The sequence below is a fragment of the Colossoma macropomum genome, unplaced genomic scaffold (genome assembly GCF_904425465.1).
Source record: "Colossoma macropomum unplaced genomic scaffold, Colossoma_macropomum, whole genome shotgun sequence".
Classification (NCBI taxonomy): Eukaryota; Metazoa; Chordata; class Actinopteri; order Characiformes; family Serrasalmidae; genus Colossoma; species Colossoma macropomum.
The window spans coordinates 18,277,075-18,294,318 of record NW_023494785.1 but is presented as its reverse complement, the minus strand read 5'-3'; positions in this window follow the sequence as shown (position 1 = coordinate 18,294,318).

Below are 17,244 nucleotides of genomic sequence, written 5' to 3'. Positions count from 1 at the left end.
TGCCTGCCTTTACGCTTTGACTTGTCTCTCAGGGCAAGCAAATGCATGAAACGAATAAAGATTGGTGGTGGTTTCTGCAGCAATTCATGTATTAGTTCATGATGGGAGGAAAATTCCAGCAGTTGCTCTGCTGGTTGGGAGCATGTTGGCCTGGCAGGAGCAGCGTTGTTGGACGCTGTGTGTCTGCTGTGTGTGATGAAGACAGTGCCGCGGTGGGTTTGAGTTTGGGCTCAGGACGGTGTGATTCATCACACGGCCGGACAGCTCTGTTGCTCCACGCTGCTTTTATTTTGCACACTTAAATGGAAAGACTTGTGTTCTCAATCTACCTTTATATACAAAAAATGACACAATAAATCAGGGCATGGTCCCAGACCAAATCAATACCTCGTCTGGATCATGAATCATGCTCTCCAGACATCTGTATCCATCCACTATCACACCAGTAAAAGGAAGGAGGTGATTTTCCCCTCTGTCTTTCTTTCTCCATTTACAGCTTTCTAGAGCTTAATAAAATGTTGGGAAAAGGATTTACTGACAAATGTTGAATGTGGTGTTGAGTACTAAATGGTCTTGCTAGTTTATCAGCAGCTGTTAGGTCTGTGACCAAAATGGTATACAATTATACTTGGATTCAGGAATTCTGTGCAACCGGATATTAAGGGACACTTTAAGAAACTCTATGATTTTAGCTGTTACTTCTCTTTATTTTTCTTTTTAAGTTAGCAATATAAAAAAAGTAGTATACTGCATTTTAAATGTTTCCTAAGTAATAATTAGTAATGGTTCTCAGTTGGGCTCTGTTTAACTTACTTTTTGTGACTATAAGTGTATGGGTTAGAGTAACTTTCATGTGATTTGTATTAAGGTGAAATTAAGTATCTGAATTAAGTGTAGCAGGTGATTGTAACGCATCATTTCAGATTTCATGAGAGGCCATGTAAAAGTCAGAGACCACTCTTCATTTATTTAATTTTCAGTCACAACAGCCATTAAGCACAATTTATTCATTTTTCAGTATCTGGGGAAAAAGATAGATGTATAGATATATTTATGAGTATCTAGTATGTCCAGCCTTTGCCTTGATCACAGTTCCATTCTTTTTGGTGGGCCTGTTTTACAAAGAAAGCTGCGGAGGTATTTTTCACAACTTGGAAGTTCGGTCTTAGAAGTCGGTTGCATTTTCTGCTTCTCATGATACAGATAATCCCATAGTATCAATCCATGAAACTTTACGCCACATCTCAGATATCCACTTTTTTGTCTTTTTTTTGTCTTCTTGACAGCTACATATCCTTTCAGACCCATAGAACAGAGTTCTCACAGTGGAAGGATGGACAGAAACACTCATAGAATTTTGGAGCTTGATCTTGTCCATCTTTGAAAAAGAAGGAAGCTTTAAGTACTGTTTTTCTGATAGTGACCGTTTGGTGGGCTACCAGGTCTTGCATGATTGTTGAGTCCCCTTTTCTCTATATCTTTTAATATTTTTTAACTGTTTTGGAAACTCCTTTTCCCTGACTCACTTCCTTGTGTAGTGAGATTATCTTTTGTCTAATCTTCTGATAAATATCTCCTGAAAATGAATAACTTGTACTTAATGGCTGGAAATTAAATAAATGAAGGATGACCTCTTTTAATGAGGCCTAATCAATCATCACGTGGGTTATTTTTAATGAACATATTTTACATGTGTTCTACATTAATTCTTATTTGCTTACAATTACAGTTTTATTCTATGATTATTTCAGGCATGATGTTTCAGTCTAAATTATGTTCAACATGTTATGACAGAGTTTAGTAGGAAATTCAACGAGTGGCCAGTATGACCTGATGTCCCATCATTCTCGATTCTGTCCTACTTAAATACTCCTCTGAATGAGGCCTGTTGACGTTGTGTGCCTGTCGCTAAGCGGTCATTTGGTGCCACGCATTCAGTCAGCCATCCAATACAGTCTAGCTCTCTTCATTTCCTTTTATAGACATACAGGCCCTACTGTTTTGATATATTTCATTGACCAAGTCCACTAGCTGACCATCAGTGCATGGAGGAGGCTAACTGCTAATGCATACAAGTCAGGCAGTTGGGCTCTCTTAAAGGGCCAGGCTGTCTCAATCCATCATGCACTCTTATAATAGTCATGTGTGTCAGCCCCCCTTTGCCCCAGGTGCTGTGACATCTAATTCAGCTCGGGCTCCCTGATAATGACAGTATTGATTTGAACTGTGTTCCTTTTCAGAGCAGCCATGCTCGTGTCTTTTTATGCTGTGGCCACTTCATGCTGAGCGCCTCCCATGCTCGGCCCAGTGTGGCAGCATGGTGCGGGATCGTCATGGTGATTGCTGTCACCAAACATGGGGGTTGCGAAATATCATGAGCGTGTGCTGCTTCTGCTCATCTTCCTACTTGCCTGGAGCAAGAGTCGGGGGGGACTAGGGGGGATTTCAGATGAAATTGCACAGGCAATCCGAGCTTTCCAGAAACGCTTTCCTAGCTACATTGATCGAATAAAGTATTAATGTGCGGTGTGAGACAATATCGTTTATGAAAAGAACAGTCAGGGTTTCCATGCTTTCATTCTCAGTAATGATTTCATACACATCAAAAAGCATCATGTTTATTGAATTCTTCTCAGGTTGCGTGGTCATTTTTGCTTTTTTCATATATATTTGTTATCTTGTTTTAATATCATTGTATCAAGGTGGAATTAATAAGCACCCTAATTTATTAAAGGTTAAATGTCATAGGTTATTGTATTTCAGATTTTGAGGCCTAAAACATGAACATAATGGTGTAGATGTTTGTCACAACAGTTTATATGTTACATTCAAAGACTACTTATTTACTGGCTGAACTCTCACTCTCTCTCCCTTTCCTCCCCTCTCCCCCTCTCTCTCTATCCACAATTTCCTGTCAAAATGGCCATTAAATACAGGTTATTCAATTTTCAGCATCAGGAAAAAAATCTAAGGGCGTTTTCACACTTGGGCCGTTTCAGCGTCTGAAGTGGACTCAGACCGCTGAGTCATGGTTTCTTTTGCATATGTGAACACGCCAAACGAACTCAGACCCCCCTAAACGGCCCCCTAAACGAACCGAACTGAGACCACCTCTCGAGGTGGTCTCAGTTCGGTTCGTTTGTAGTTCGTTTTGTGGTTCGATTAATTTGTGCATTGTGAAAACAAAACGGCCCCAGTCCGCTTCAGCTTTGCTTTATGGTGAAGACCTCGATGCTCGCCGTACACACAGACAGTCTTCACTTTAGCAGGTAAACAGACCAAGGATCATTTATACGGTTCTACTCAGGATAAAGTCTGTCCGTGATCTGCGACAGACAGCAGCGCTGACTTATTAAAGCGATCAGATGCGAGAGCTGGGCATGCAACGCAATTCTCAGCTGTTTTCACTCTGAACGCTGAATGAATGAAAATTCACCGGGTGGAGCTTCAGTGAGGAGCACAGCCGAACACGGAGCCCACCGTGGCAGACCCGCAGGGCCGTTTTTCCAATTTTGCGCGATGGACTTCGGCCAATCGTTTCAGCGCGGCCAATAGGAGAGCAGCAGGCGGGTCTGGCGGTTCTTCTCGTCACCTGATAGCTCGGATTTATCCGAGAACGCGGCCCACTTGGCGAGCGTTGTATTTTCTGCTTCTGAAAATCCTAAACACTTTCAGTGATGTTGAGGTCTGGACTGGTGGTCAGTCCATTATGCTGAGAACACCAGCAGCCTTTTTGTTTGATTTACTTTTCTCAGTAAGGGAATCTTGACAGCTACACATACTTTCAGACTAATCTTGTTGAATTGTCTTTAAACAGTGGTCGGATGGACAGGAACACCTGTGAATGTTTCAGATCTAAAGGAAGTGAAGCTTAGATGTATCCTGTCTCTGAAAGCTTTTAGTACTGTTTTGGTGGCAGATTTTAAAATATAGTACAATAACTTGTTCATAATGGCTGTTCTGACGTGAAGGTCTCTGTATAAATTATATTTGAAAATACCTGCTGCTCTTTATGTTGTCTGAAGATTTGATAATGAATGGATTATTAGAAATAGTCAAAAATTACACAGAATAAAATCTAAAGTAACACACTTCTCTTTTAAAATGACCCTTTCAGAGATCCAAGGTTTTGTTACAACAGCAGTGAAATTCAGTGCTTCCATTTTGTACCGGCATAACATATAAATATAGGCCCCATCAAGGGCATCCATGTTGTGACCGTAACACACTGAAACGCTTATCCCATAATATGACTAAATCCCAAAATTAGACCCAAATCCCAAATTTAGATCCATTCTTAATCATTTGTCCTTCTCCTTCTGAGCAGGTAGAATCTGACACATGTGTAAGCAGCGTTACTATTGCTAATGTGTAGAGAATAAGCAGGAAGCTCCTTTCTCAGTGGGGTCCATGCCATTCTCACCTTTCCACGCCACATAGGTAGGGCGTGGTGCCGTGCATGCTAATGCTGGAAGCAGGCCTCAGCAGCTGGGAGCAGTGAGTTCATCTTCTTTTCTCCCTCCCTCCACCCCTCTGTCCCTCCCTCTCCCCAGCAGCCAGCTGATGGAAGGCTGGCCGCGGTCAGGGAGGCAGCGCTGTTGCCGGGCGGAGAGGTCAGAGCACTAATGAGATGCCCAGGGAGAGAATGACAGGAGTGTGCATGTGTAAATAATCTATTAATTACAGGGAGGCACAGGATGAATAGGAAACCTTTCTGTGTGATATCTTCATCCCTTCCCTGCAACTTCCCTCACCCCCACCCCGTCACACACACATACACAGAGCATCTCACCTCGCCAGCACACCCCTCTGCAGGTTCATGAGAAATCACAAAGACACGTTTATTCAGAGATTAAAGCAAAATCCTCTAGATTGCTGCATAAAAAGGTAATTTACAATATTAAACTGACTTTTATCTATATGCAAATGACTCCCCTCCTACACTTATTTAAATAATTTATGTGAAGGTTCGAAAGTGAGAAGGGGGATTTCTACAGGAGAAGATAACCCGGTTAGGCTGTGGTGAAAAGTATTAGGTTTTTTTTTTTCCTGCTGAGTTTATTTATTTCAATTACACCGATTGTTTCCTCATGGGCTGAGCTATGGGATCCAACATGAAGCTTATTGCTCTGTTTCTCAGTGAATATTTTCACCTTGGGGCTTTCCCTGAATAATGTCAATATCAGAGGCTACGTTAATTTCTCAAGCCCCCCTCCAGCCGCTTGTCACCTAACGTGATGCCTCTCTGACATGGATAATTTCATCTCATGTTAAAGTGATTGCACAAGAACATGGACTTCTAGCAGAAGTGATGTTCCATCTCACGTGCTGCCAAAGGCATCACTCTGCTGTCAGATGAGATGGGAAAAATGTTCACCAAACCTGGAGATCTGTCTTCCTGCAGAGTTTAGTTCCACTGGATCTTACCGAACAGTCTCCTCAGAAAGCCTTGACCAGCTGGTGTTAGAACTCTGCAGATAAGTTTTTCTCCCTGAAGAGGAACTTTGGCCACTTATATAGAATTAGCATATTGTCACTTTCCAAAATGGTGCTCATATATCTTAACCTTTAAGTTAATGTAGTGAGATTTTATGCCAAGTAATTTTGGAATTTTGGAGCTTTTCCATTGGTCCGTTATGACATTTTCACATAAGGTGGCTGATGTGCTTAAAAGTGTAGAAAAATAAAAATCTCAAAAATGGATTTTTTTTTTTTTTTTAAACAACACTAAATGCTAAATGATATAAGCAAGAGAGTGAAAAATGTTGCCATATATTTCACAAATTTACCGAACTTGACAGGTTGTTGCATAAGTATCTTAATGTGGCTGTGGAAAGAGCACAAATTATACATATTCCGCTTTTTTCACAGTAACTGTACAGTGATTCTAACTACATATTATAAATCAGATGCATGCTTCAGAGCACTGGAGCTTAGATATTCTAGGTAGGTAGCTGTACTGCTACCCCTTGCATGTTTTTCTAGACCATGGTAGAGGTAACTAGCAACCTTAATTAGCTAGCTTGCCAGGTAAGTTCATTTATTGCCAGTAAATAAACTTGTCAATTTAAATTAACATGAAGCAACATATAAGTGAATTAACAACGTGTTCTTCTTAGATACTTGGGCGTTTAGGTAACAACATGCACTTCTAAGTCCTGGCAGTGGATGATTTGATACATATTTACATTTATCAAACATAAGTTGGCCAAAGAACACGTGGATAAAAGTGTAAGAAATCTAATCTGGGTGTTTCTGGATTCACAGTGAAGCAAATATCTGTTTTATATTTGCTGGATCAAAGTAAAGTCTCATTCAGAAAACTTTAATCAGCTGGTGTGTTTTTTTCATACCTTCAACATAGTACTTATAACAAATGCATTCCGAATTAGATGTTTGAAACAATTTGATATTCATATTAAATGTGTATATTTTGGAAGTTGTCTGCTGAAGCTAATGTTACAGGCCATGCTATTTGACATTTATACTCAAAAACAGTAAGTCTTTTACAGGACGTGTCCTTACTGCAAACAGTGCTCAGTGTTGTACTCAGAGTACTGTAAAAACAAATACAGTTCAGATTTAAATTTTACAAATCATATGCACTTTCGTGTAGCTCATTATTTGTACTAAAAACACGGATCCTTAAAATGAATTTTTGCTGAGGTCCTTTTTCTAAACATTTGGACAGCCGAAAGTGCCTGTAATCGCAGAAACACGTACATTTGCTGTTGTGTATGTATATATAACTGTGGTGTCAACAGTTAAGAAATGGTGAAGCCCAAAGTAGGGGTGTTTGACTTTGTATTGCCTTGTGTTATCTTATATATTACATTATTGTATGTTTTTTCTGACATGGCAGGGAAAACATTTTGTCGCTGTCTTGTATCTCCACTAATTTTTTTATTTTATGTAATTAAATAATTGGAGCTGTCCTTTACATTGTGTGAACATATGATAAATGAACCAACAGAAATGCTCCAAAATTGCTGGAAAAAAAAATTCTTAACATGTGTTGCCGTCTTCTGTAAAATTAACATTTTGAAGATACATGGTTTTGTTTTGGACAATGACAGTATTTTATTTTATTGTTGGGAGGAGGGGGGTCTTAATTAGAGTCTTACACCAAATTGTAAGTGTAGATAATTCATTCCTTTTACTCTCATAAAGGCTATAGGTGCAGTGTTGAGGGAGTCTTGTAACCTGGCTGAAAACCTTAAAAGACTGCAGCAGAAGACACAAGGAGGTTCTATGGGTCTTTGATCAGCTCTGATCACACTACTCTGTTTGCTGTTTCTTTCTGACAGTCCCTAAACATAACAAATTCCAAATCGTAAAACCCCTGTAAAAGATATTATCTAAACCCTATTCATCTGTGCAGTTCCCTTATATACTAGACAACTGCTGGACCGGGAATATTTTAATCACAGAGACTTAAGAGGAAGCCTTGACGTTACTAATTGTGATAAAGAATTAAGAGCCTTCATTATAACTCTCCTCGCCTTCGTGTGACCACTGCAACGGCAATGCTTGTGAAAGGTCAGCTGGATACGGTCTCAGAGTCATCATTTTAGTTTCCCATCTGTTTGACCTCATTGGAACACAACACCAGAATGCTAAAGTGCTTTTCTCCGCAGGTGAAAAGAAGCCTTCGTTTGACATGGGTTTTAGATAGCCTTTGTGCTCTGGTGAGACCACCTAAATGAGGCTTTTAGCCCAACATCTTTTCTCCTCTTCTTATTTCTTACCACTCTGTGGGTGTTTAGTTAAAAGGCATGCACATGTTTTTGTATTACACCATAGTCGCGAGTGAAATATGAAACATTAATGTTATTTGGATCGTTTGGATCATGCTTTATTCAAAACATTTTTACTGCTGGAAATAAAGAAAAAGGAAGATGATCTCATAAGTGTCTATTTCTACCCATTCCCTTTTTTTCTCGTCCATTGTTTCTCTCATTTTGCAAAACATATGTACATCGTTTGATGTTAGCACTCGATCCTCTTCCATTATGTGCACAACACTTATCTCGACTGTGAAATCTAGTTGCAATGAAGTTGAAAGGTTGAAAGAAGGTACTTCTCAAACACTGCGGCTAATTGGCGATTATGTACATGATTTCAGCAAAGTGATTCATTTAATGAGCAGATTATTGGCACAATGAGATACGACCAATGGCCTATCTTCTCTCTAAGGACTGTGTTGGCATTGTGAATGACATCAGTGCGTGAGGTGAAGTCACCATCAGTGATCTAATCTCCCCCAAGGACACATTACAGGGCAAAAACAGGTTTCATATCCTGCTCGCAGTGCACAAAGTTCCCTGATGTGCTGAAGGCAAAAAGCTTTAGCCCAAAAGGCAGATTTGATCAAATCTTACACTTCTTTCTCTTTTCTTTTTTTTCTCTTTAGCTGGTGATTTCATAAAGTGTGTCTTGCCGAGATGTATTGGTGGGCCAGTCTGTAGCAGTGATCAAAGAGAATGTACAGTCATCAAAATGCATCACTAATGCATGCATCAGGAATATGTTGCATTGTACTGTGTCATGCATCAGGCATCATTCGTGCCACTTATTTTACAACATCCATAGTAAACATCTAATTTGAAGACGGGAGAAAAAGTTAGGGAGACCTTTAGTTTAACATAGTCTTCCCTGAAACACACTCTCCTTGGTTACAGGGCACAAAACAAAAAGTAGCCTGCTGCCTAATTGGTGCTCTTTAATGAGCTTATTCAAGGAATCTGCTCACGTGTCTATTAACATTAGTGGATATTTAGCCAGTGAGGGCACCTCAGAGAATAGCTGGGCTCCCCAGGGAGCTTGTCAGAGGAGAGGAATACACTGGGGGAGAGTGGCATGGTAACTGGGGGAAGAGATAGCTTGCCTGTTAAAGAGCAGATCACTGAGTAGTGAAGAATAGATTGCAATTACAGATTCATTAGTCCTGCATAGTAGATCTGGATGGAGAAATATATCTGAGTTGACGTCTTCATGGTAAATGTTTTCCGAATATGTTCATCTTAACTCTATTTTTCTTCCTTTCTTTTATTTTTGTTCTTCCTTCCATCCTTAGCTCACTTTCTTCTTCGCAGTGATGGGGAAACTACACGAATTGTGTATTTCAGTAAAAGGAGACACGACGTGAAAAATTACTCGAGTAAATGTAGTCCTCAATTTATATTTCTACTTGAGTAGAACTTGCTTTTAAGATAATGAGTTTGCTCATGTGGGTCCAAAACACTACTGACGTTGCAATATGTTTTGCTGTTACATATTTCCACCAGACGGGTCTCCAAATCCCCAAATCCAACATAGTGTCACTTTAAGTAACAAAAGCAAAAGTACTGTGAGACTGTAGCTGCTACAGTTGCTGTTTAGATGAACAATGGAAATTCTAGAATGACAGCACGAAAAAGGATAAAGACAGAGACTAAAGTCTCTACTTCATAATCAGAAATGATCAAATCATGATCCATACAGTACAGTGGAAATAAGAGAGCAGGAGTGTTCCTGTACCACAGTGAGAGTAAATGTATGATTATATTAATCTGGGATTCGGATATTCAGGAATGCACCTCGCATCCACAATGCTGTAGTTAGCCAAATGAACATAGTGACTTACCTTAGAGCAGATGTGCCTGTTCCATGTATTGTTTGACAGGTTTATATGGTAATGCTGTCTTCCAGACTTCTCCTTGTGTCTTCAGTTTAGAAAACAATTAGAATTTCACTCCCACCTCCAAACTCCTACAATATCGCTGGGTGTTTGATTTCAGTACACAATGGTACGGTGTAAAGCTTGACAGAGGTGTTTGGACATAGTTACAGTTGCTAAGTTGTGATTAATGTGCTATGATTAGTTTGCTTCAATTTGAAAGTGAATCAAAAACATCAAATACTGAAAAAATGGAAATGCTTTACTAAAGTTCATATACTTGAAAAAATGCTTGAGTACATTAAAGTACATTCACAACTGTTTGCTTTCTTTGCTCTCTTATTTCTTCTATCCTTCCTTTCTCCTTTTTGTTTCTTTTTTCTTCCTTAATATTTTATTACTTTCCTTCGATGTTAATATTATAAAATGAGGATCAAAAAGCTCTTAAGTTCTTGAACTCATCATGTCTGGAAGTACTTTGATGTTTTAATTTTTTTATGTGCTGTAACTTATTTTGTAGTTATGAAGCATAACGTTCTTTAAATATCAGCAGCTGATAAAATCATGCAAGTGCACAATCTGTTGTACATTTACTATAGCAGCTTGGACATCATGCAACATGAATACGCTGTTTGGCTTGTTTGCTTTTGAAGGGTGCATTCCAGAAAGCTGAACACCACAGGTGGAAAGGTCTGGCAAATATGACCTTAAGTTTAATAGGAGAAGTGTAAAAGAGTGTAAAGATGTGTTTTGAATTAAGAAGTGTAGTGCGCAAATGGCCATAAAGGAATATAAAGGATCTGTCTTTCACTGTCTAGCAATCTAAGCTATTGAACACAAATGATCAGGTTCTCTTTAGAGGGATACGAGCCTGTTTTCATTACACAAGTCTGTGATAGCACTGCACCCAGCCTGTGGCCAATTAACATTTTAATCCCCATTTACATTGGAATGGTATTCTGGCTCCTTTTGCTCTGTGTTTACTTAAAAGTAATATATAGCCCTGAATCAAAGTAATTTCCATCACAGCGAGAGAAAAATATGCTGATGCAAAATATAGCCACTGACTCATGAGATGGTAATTCATTTAACCCAAACTCAGTGGGTGTGAGCCCTGAAGAGAAGGTACATTTGCGACTGACTGATCTCTTTCTCAAACTGCAGAACACTTTCTTGCACATTATAGGTTTTTTGATGAAAAAAATAAAGTTTTGTGCCAGGTGCTTAGATGCAAGGAGAGAAGAAAAAAATCTTTGGAATTATTTGGAGAACTAACAGCAATAAAGTTCTTGGAATTGTATGAAACATTACGTTGGGCTGGAATAAACGAAGGCGATATTTGTGCAGCCTTTGTTTTCCCAAAATATTCAAAGCTATCATCACATTAGCAGTTACACTTGTCTCTGTAATAAATGGACTAACACAGGTGAATGCAAGATATTTGTTAAAAAAGCAGAAAGAAAATCAAAACTGAAGCAGGCATAGGCGAGTTTGTTTAATTTGCTTGAATTGTTAGAGATGTATCGATTGTTGCCAGCAGAAAAGAGGAGAGTGGAATATACACACATCCAGACTGTTTCAGCGCTGAGTTCTGGCAGTGTGCCATGCAGCAGAGAGAGAGGGAGAGCGAGAGAGAGGGAGAGAGAAAGAAAGAGCGAGAGAGTGAGCGAATGTGAATGAGTTAGCATGAGTGTGAGTAAATGAGTGAGTAAGAATGTGTGAGTGAATAAGAGAGTGAGTGAGATTAAGAGTAATTGAGAGAGTGCATGAGTGAGGGTGAGTAAGCAAGTGTATGAGTGAGTGGGTGAGAGTGAAGGAGTTAGTATGAGTGAATGAGAGTGAATGAATGAGAATGTGCCAGTGAGTGAGTGAAAGTGCATGAGTAAGTGAATGAGTGAAAGTGAATAAATGAATGTGTGAGAATGAGTGAGAGAATGAGTAATGAGTGAGAGAATGAGTGAATGAATAGGAGAGAATGAGTGTGTGAATGAGTGAGTGAGTGAATGGGTGAGAGAGTGAATGAATGAAAGAGAGTGAGTGAATGAGAGAGCGAATGAGTGTGTGAATGAGAGTGAGCGAGCGAATAGTGCTTGTTGAGGATATCTATGGTACGCCTGCACTGTAGAAGCTCGCAGCTAAGTGACTTTGGGCTGAGAGGCTGTTTGAGCTTGGGGTAGGGAGGATAATCCCTGGGGTATTTTTCATCCCCTACAGAGTGAGGATACATCTCTCAGCATGGAGAATCTCTCTCCCTCTCTCTCAGTACTCAGTCGTGCAGGGGGGATAAGCACAACTCTCACATCCTCCTCCTGCTTCCTCTTTCTCAGGGTCATTGAATGCACAGTGGAAGCTTTCTCCGCTTGCCTGTACATCATTCCACACAACATTGCGTCCTTTCCCTTGACAGGCCTTGTTGGGGTCTGTGATGGCACACTGCTTTTCATACATCTCTTACAGGGACTCGTGGCTTATGTGTCCTCCTTCTGTTTAGAGAGAGTTAAGAGTTTTCTTTTCTGTGTAAGAGGCTAAGAGTAAGGTTCCGTATATGAAAAAAAAAAAATCGACTTTCCAGCTACCTTCTAATTGATTTGCTGATCAGGGACTGTGGCATTGTTTTTTCCACTTGCAGGAGTGCTAAATCCAGCAGTCCTACCTCACAATCCTCAGAGGGGGCATTTGCAAGAAAGAACATGAATATTTATCCGCTGTGTTGCCTCTAAAATGCTTGAAAGTGCTTGTATTTGTGAGTTTGCTTGAGTCAAACTCATAAAAACAGCAACAGATTAATCAAAAATATACAGTTTCTAGCTGCTTGTCATTTCACTTGTCCAAAACCCTGTAATAGGACATAATCTCCAAATCCACCTCACTAAAAGGAAGATATATTCACCGCAATGAGACATCCTTTTTCCTCAGCAAATAATATTCCATTGTTAAGTGATGCTCATTTTCCCTCATATTCATCAAGTTTTAATAGACATTTGTGCTTATTCCATCTTAAAGTCTTGCACATGGATTTAAGCTCTCGCTGTGGGTGAGTGATTGTTTAGAGGGCTGTTTGCCAACTGCACCTGAGGTGAACAATAGGGTCCAATTCGCGCATCCACCTGCCATCCACACTGTTACCCCCTTGGGCTTGTGCCTGGCCCTGCCAATTCTCTGTGGCAGAGAGGTCCATTTGCCTTCTGAGGTAATCGCTTCCATTAGCATTTATCAGTGTGTCAGTCCAGGGACCACTTTAGGAACATCTGCTTTCTGCTGCACTCTAAAAGGCACAGCATTTCACCCCGCAGGCCTGAGCTGCCTCACTGGTGCAGGCAGAAGTGCGCCAGGGCTTTACACAACCATTAATTGACAGCTTTTAGGACAAACTGAAGCATTAGTGGCTAAAACACCTACCGCCTGTATCCCGAAAACAATTCAAGCTTTTTGTTTGGCTTCTTTTTTTTTTAACCCCCCCTCCTCCTTTTAACTGAAGGGCAGCCCTAATCTTTGGCAGGAGGGACTTGTAACACCACTCTTTACCACTCACTCCAAACATAACCTCCCTTGGCTCTGTCACTTTCTCCACAACAGCCCTAGCCAAACTGGGGAAAATTCCAGAAGGTTTTTAATGATGCATGATGCCATGGCCCTGCCAAATCCTTGACAGCGAAGGCTGACGCCAGCTCTGACGAGGCCTGGTGGCACTGGACAGGAATGTGAACAGGGCCCAGTGGCAGACTGGCAGAATTAAGCAGCTGAATACGCAATGCCACAGACGGCCCGCTTCCCCTGAGCTGCTTCCAGTAAGAAAGCGAAGTGAAGTGAAAAGCAAATGACACAAGCAGTGAAAACTGTGCAGTCATATTATATTTATAACAAATGAAATTCTGATTTGTCAAAACAGTAAAGCGAGTGCTTGACAGTGTCTCTCAAATTGAGACTTTTACAGATTTTTGCTGAGAGCAGTTGTAAACTCTGATGGCAAAAAATCAGTTTGTTACTGGACACATGTATACCCAAGGCAGAGGAAACATTTGGAATTTCCTGTGACTTGAAAAATTGAAAAGGTGATGGTTTCTAGAGAAACACAGAAACAAAATGATGTAGACAATCAATACTCATATACAGCACACATTTGTGAACATGGCTCTGTTCATTGCTCCTGACAGCCTAGGGAAAGCACCTATGCTGCAATACCACACCAGCATTAGTAAAATCTAAAATTATACTGTGAAATTGTCAACCCATGCAATTTAACGATTTGGCATTACTCCACATTACCACACTGTCAATAGATCTATTTTAAAATGCAGATCTCACCTCTACAGGGTGCAGAATACACAAACGTGCATTTTCAATTTAATTTTAGATCATCATAGAGGTGACCACCAAGAGCAGTCCAGTCTCTAGAGATAGCTGACAGCATTTAATATACAACATGAAGGGAGTAGACTGGCACTTAGACATAGGGAACACACATGGTGTGAAATATTGACTCTGTCAGGGGATTAACATGGTGGCAAAGTTAACAACAAACACCAGACACAGCCAGGTAAAAGCAGGAAAAAAAGCAATTACAACCACTTGACAAGACAGCTGTAGCTGCTTTCAGGAGATGTCTGAAGCACAGCTGCAGTAGACTTTACATGGCCTTAAAGAGATGTTGGACCAAGGACCGGCTCTGATCAAAACCTTTCCGCTCAAGAGTAACGCACACACACATACACGCGCACGGTGTGGAGGTAATTCTCGGCGGCACTATTTCTTCAAAGAGACGAGGCTGGGAGGAAGCATGTCGGAGTCTTTGTGAGATAACAAAAGGGACCAACCTTTTTTTGGAGCTGAAAATAACTTTCAGCGCTCAAGACAATTACACTGATGGACGGAGAGGTGCAACCCCCGTCCTCCACCTCCAGCCCTTTCCTGAGTGCTCTGTGACTCCTGCCAGGAGTGACGTGGGGGCCAGAGGAACAGGGACAATAAACACACTCAGAGCTGATGATAGCAGGGAAGGGCTAGCAGAGACAAACAGAGAACATGGCCACTGAGAAACCCCTTCAGAATCATTGGCTTAAAAGAAATGTCACCACATGTTAAAAGGACCCATATTTTTTGTTGTTGTTTTGTTATTTTTATTCTCCTAAGTTCTACTTCTATTGGGTTTTATGTATCAAAAATATGACAGTTTTCCAAACTTTATTTAATGTGGCTTTAAGACTGATATGCAGTCATATGCAAAAGTTTGAACACTCCTGGTTACATTCCATGTTGTGATTTTTTAAGTGAAAATAAGTTAACACATCCTCTACAGGGAACAGGAAATCGTATCCATGACATTTTCTGCTAATTCCACAGCACAGTTTCTATTTATTAGTTTAACATAGTGAAAAAAAAGTGCCATAATTTTGCACAAGCCACATTTTAGGTTTTGTATTGTTCCAGTGTTACATTCAGTAAATACACAGTAACTGTGCATTTAACAGCAACATGTAATTTGACCAGGGGTGCCCAAACTTTTGCATACAACTGCATGTAAATGACTTCTATTCTGATTGGCTGCTCTGTATTTTGCCTCTTTGAAAAAGCTGTCCTAATTGAAACACTCCAACTTCAACATGAATGGGAGGATCTAAACTGATGTTGACTGAGTAAGTGGATATATGTGATCAAAATGGTTTTCCTGACCTCACAAAAATGATTAATTCAAAATGCACCTCAGTTTCATATGTAAACTGAATGGCTTGGGGAGTGAATGGTACGTGTTGAAACTTCAACAATGTTTACATACTACAACAAATTACTTTAATAAAGTGAAGAAAATTCCCTTTAAAATAACAAAATAAATGTGTGGGAGTCACATGTGTATCATCACATATTATGGCACAAAGAAATCACAATACATCTAGTTATAAAAGTCATGTGATACAGAAAACAGAGCAAATGGGCAGTGCTGTCAGTGGACCTATGTATTAAATTTATTATTATGTATCTGCACATATTATAAAGAAAATGACTGTCTGGTATACATACTAGTCAGCACACAGAGCACAATGGATAACAAAATGCCCTAAAAGCTGTGACTGTAGATGTTCAGTACCTTGCCATACCACTGCAGCCATGTGAGCTGATCAGTTTGATTTCGCAGGCAGGCCTTCCTTGAAGGATATCATGAGATGGGGCAGCATTAAAATGCCCGCCAACATCTCAGAATGTAAATACATACAGTAATGTAATAGATAGCATCATGCATCGTTGACTAGTGGAGCAGAGAACAAGGGGCAAAAAGAAATAAATAAATCACGCCGGCCCAGCTCATGTTGCTGCACTGAAATTTGCATGTTATCATCAGACAGAATATCTCAATCAAAATGTCACCCATTGCCTGCAGTCCTCGGCCAGGCTTTGAAAGCACACAGGCCAATTTCTGCAGGGCAGGACTTAATGCAAGCACTCTCAAAGGATTTTCTGTCTTAGAATTTACTATGAAAACAGGCATGAAAAAAAATCTGAGGAAAAAAAAGAGGTGTGGTATTTTGCTCTGCTTGAAAGAGCCACACTTGTAAAACGTCTCGTGTTTGTGGTCGATGCTCATATCAGCCTAATGCATGAAGTCTAAGTCAGATTAATTTTTCCAATATTTCTACAGACTTGGCCCAAAACAGGCTAAAAATAATTTGCGTGAACCTCTTGAGTGGCTACAGAGAGTGACAACTACTACATGCTGTTTTTTTTATTAATTCAGGAATAAGCCAAACAACATTAATTAGCATTGGTGAAGAATGAAAGAAAAAACAGTGAAATATTCACATTCACATGACACATACTTAGCACCCTCCTCAGACAGCCCTAGCCTCTCTCATTACCACAGAGTGTGAGAACACTTCCTCTGGAATGAAATTAGACGTTTGATAGATGCGACTTGCTCTTGCTGGGCCATAATATCGAAGTAGCAGTTTACATAACTGGTAATGTGGTGTCTATCAGAGATGGACTAAGTTGTTTCCCTTTGATGAAGAAGGTTGTTTTTTTTCTTTCTCTGCCTGCGTGAACAGAAAGGCATAGTGCCCTCTGTTGGAGAACTGGAGAACATGACGTTTTTGAAAGGTGAATGTGATGGACACACTGGCTGATTGGAGAGCAGCAGTGACCGAGTTTTGACTCAGCAGGGCCAAATACCACCCTGTCCTGCCATCTTAGGCTCTGCTTGCTGGTATTTCCACTTCCTTTAAATGACCTTTACCTAGTACGCCCTGGTATATGGAAACACACAAGCACGATCGCCTCCTGAGACACAAAGCGTGCAATTTACAAATGCATGCAGATAAACACACAATATTCTGATTATTTTTCTGTGTTTTATATTAGAAAATAATTCTGCACATGAACAACCTTTATTTAACTGCCAAAAGTACAAAGAAATGACTTTTAATATTTTGACTGACCAACTTGATTGTATTTTGCAAATATAAACAAATTTAGAATTTGAAGCCTGCAACACCCTCAAAAAAAGTTGGGACGGGAAAAAAAATAAGAGTGAAAAGTTAATAGAGTATTCAAGTTACACTGTTTTGAAACATTCCACAATAAGCAGGTGTTGCAAA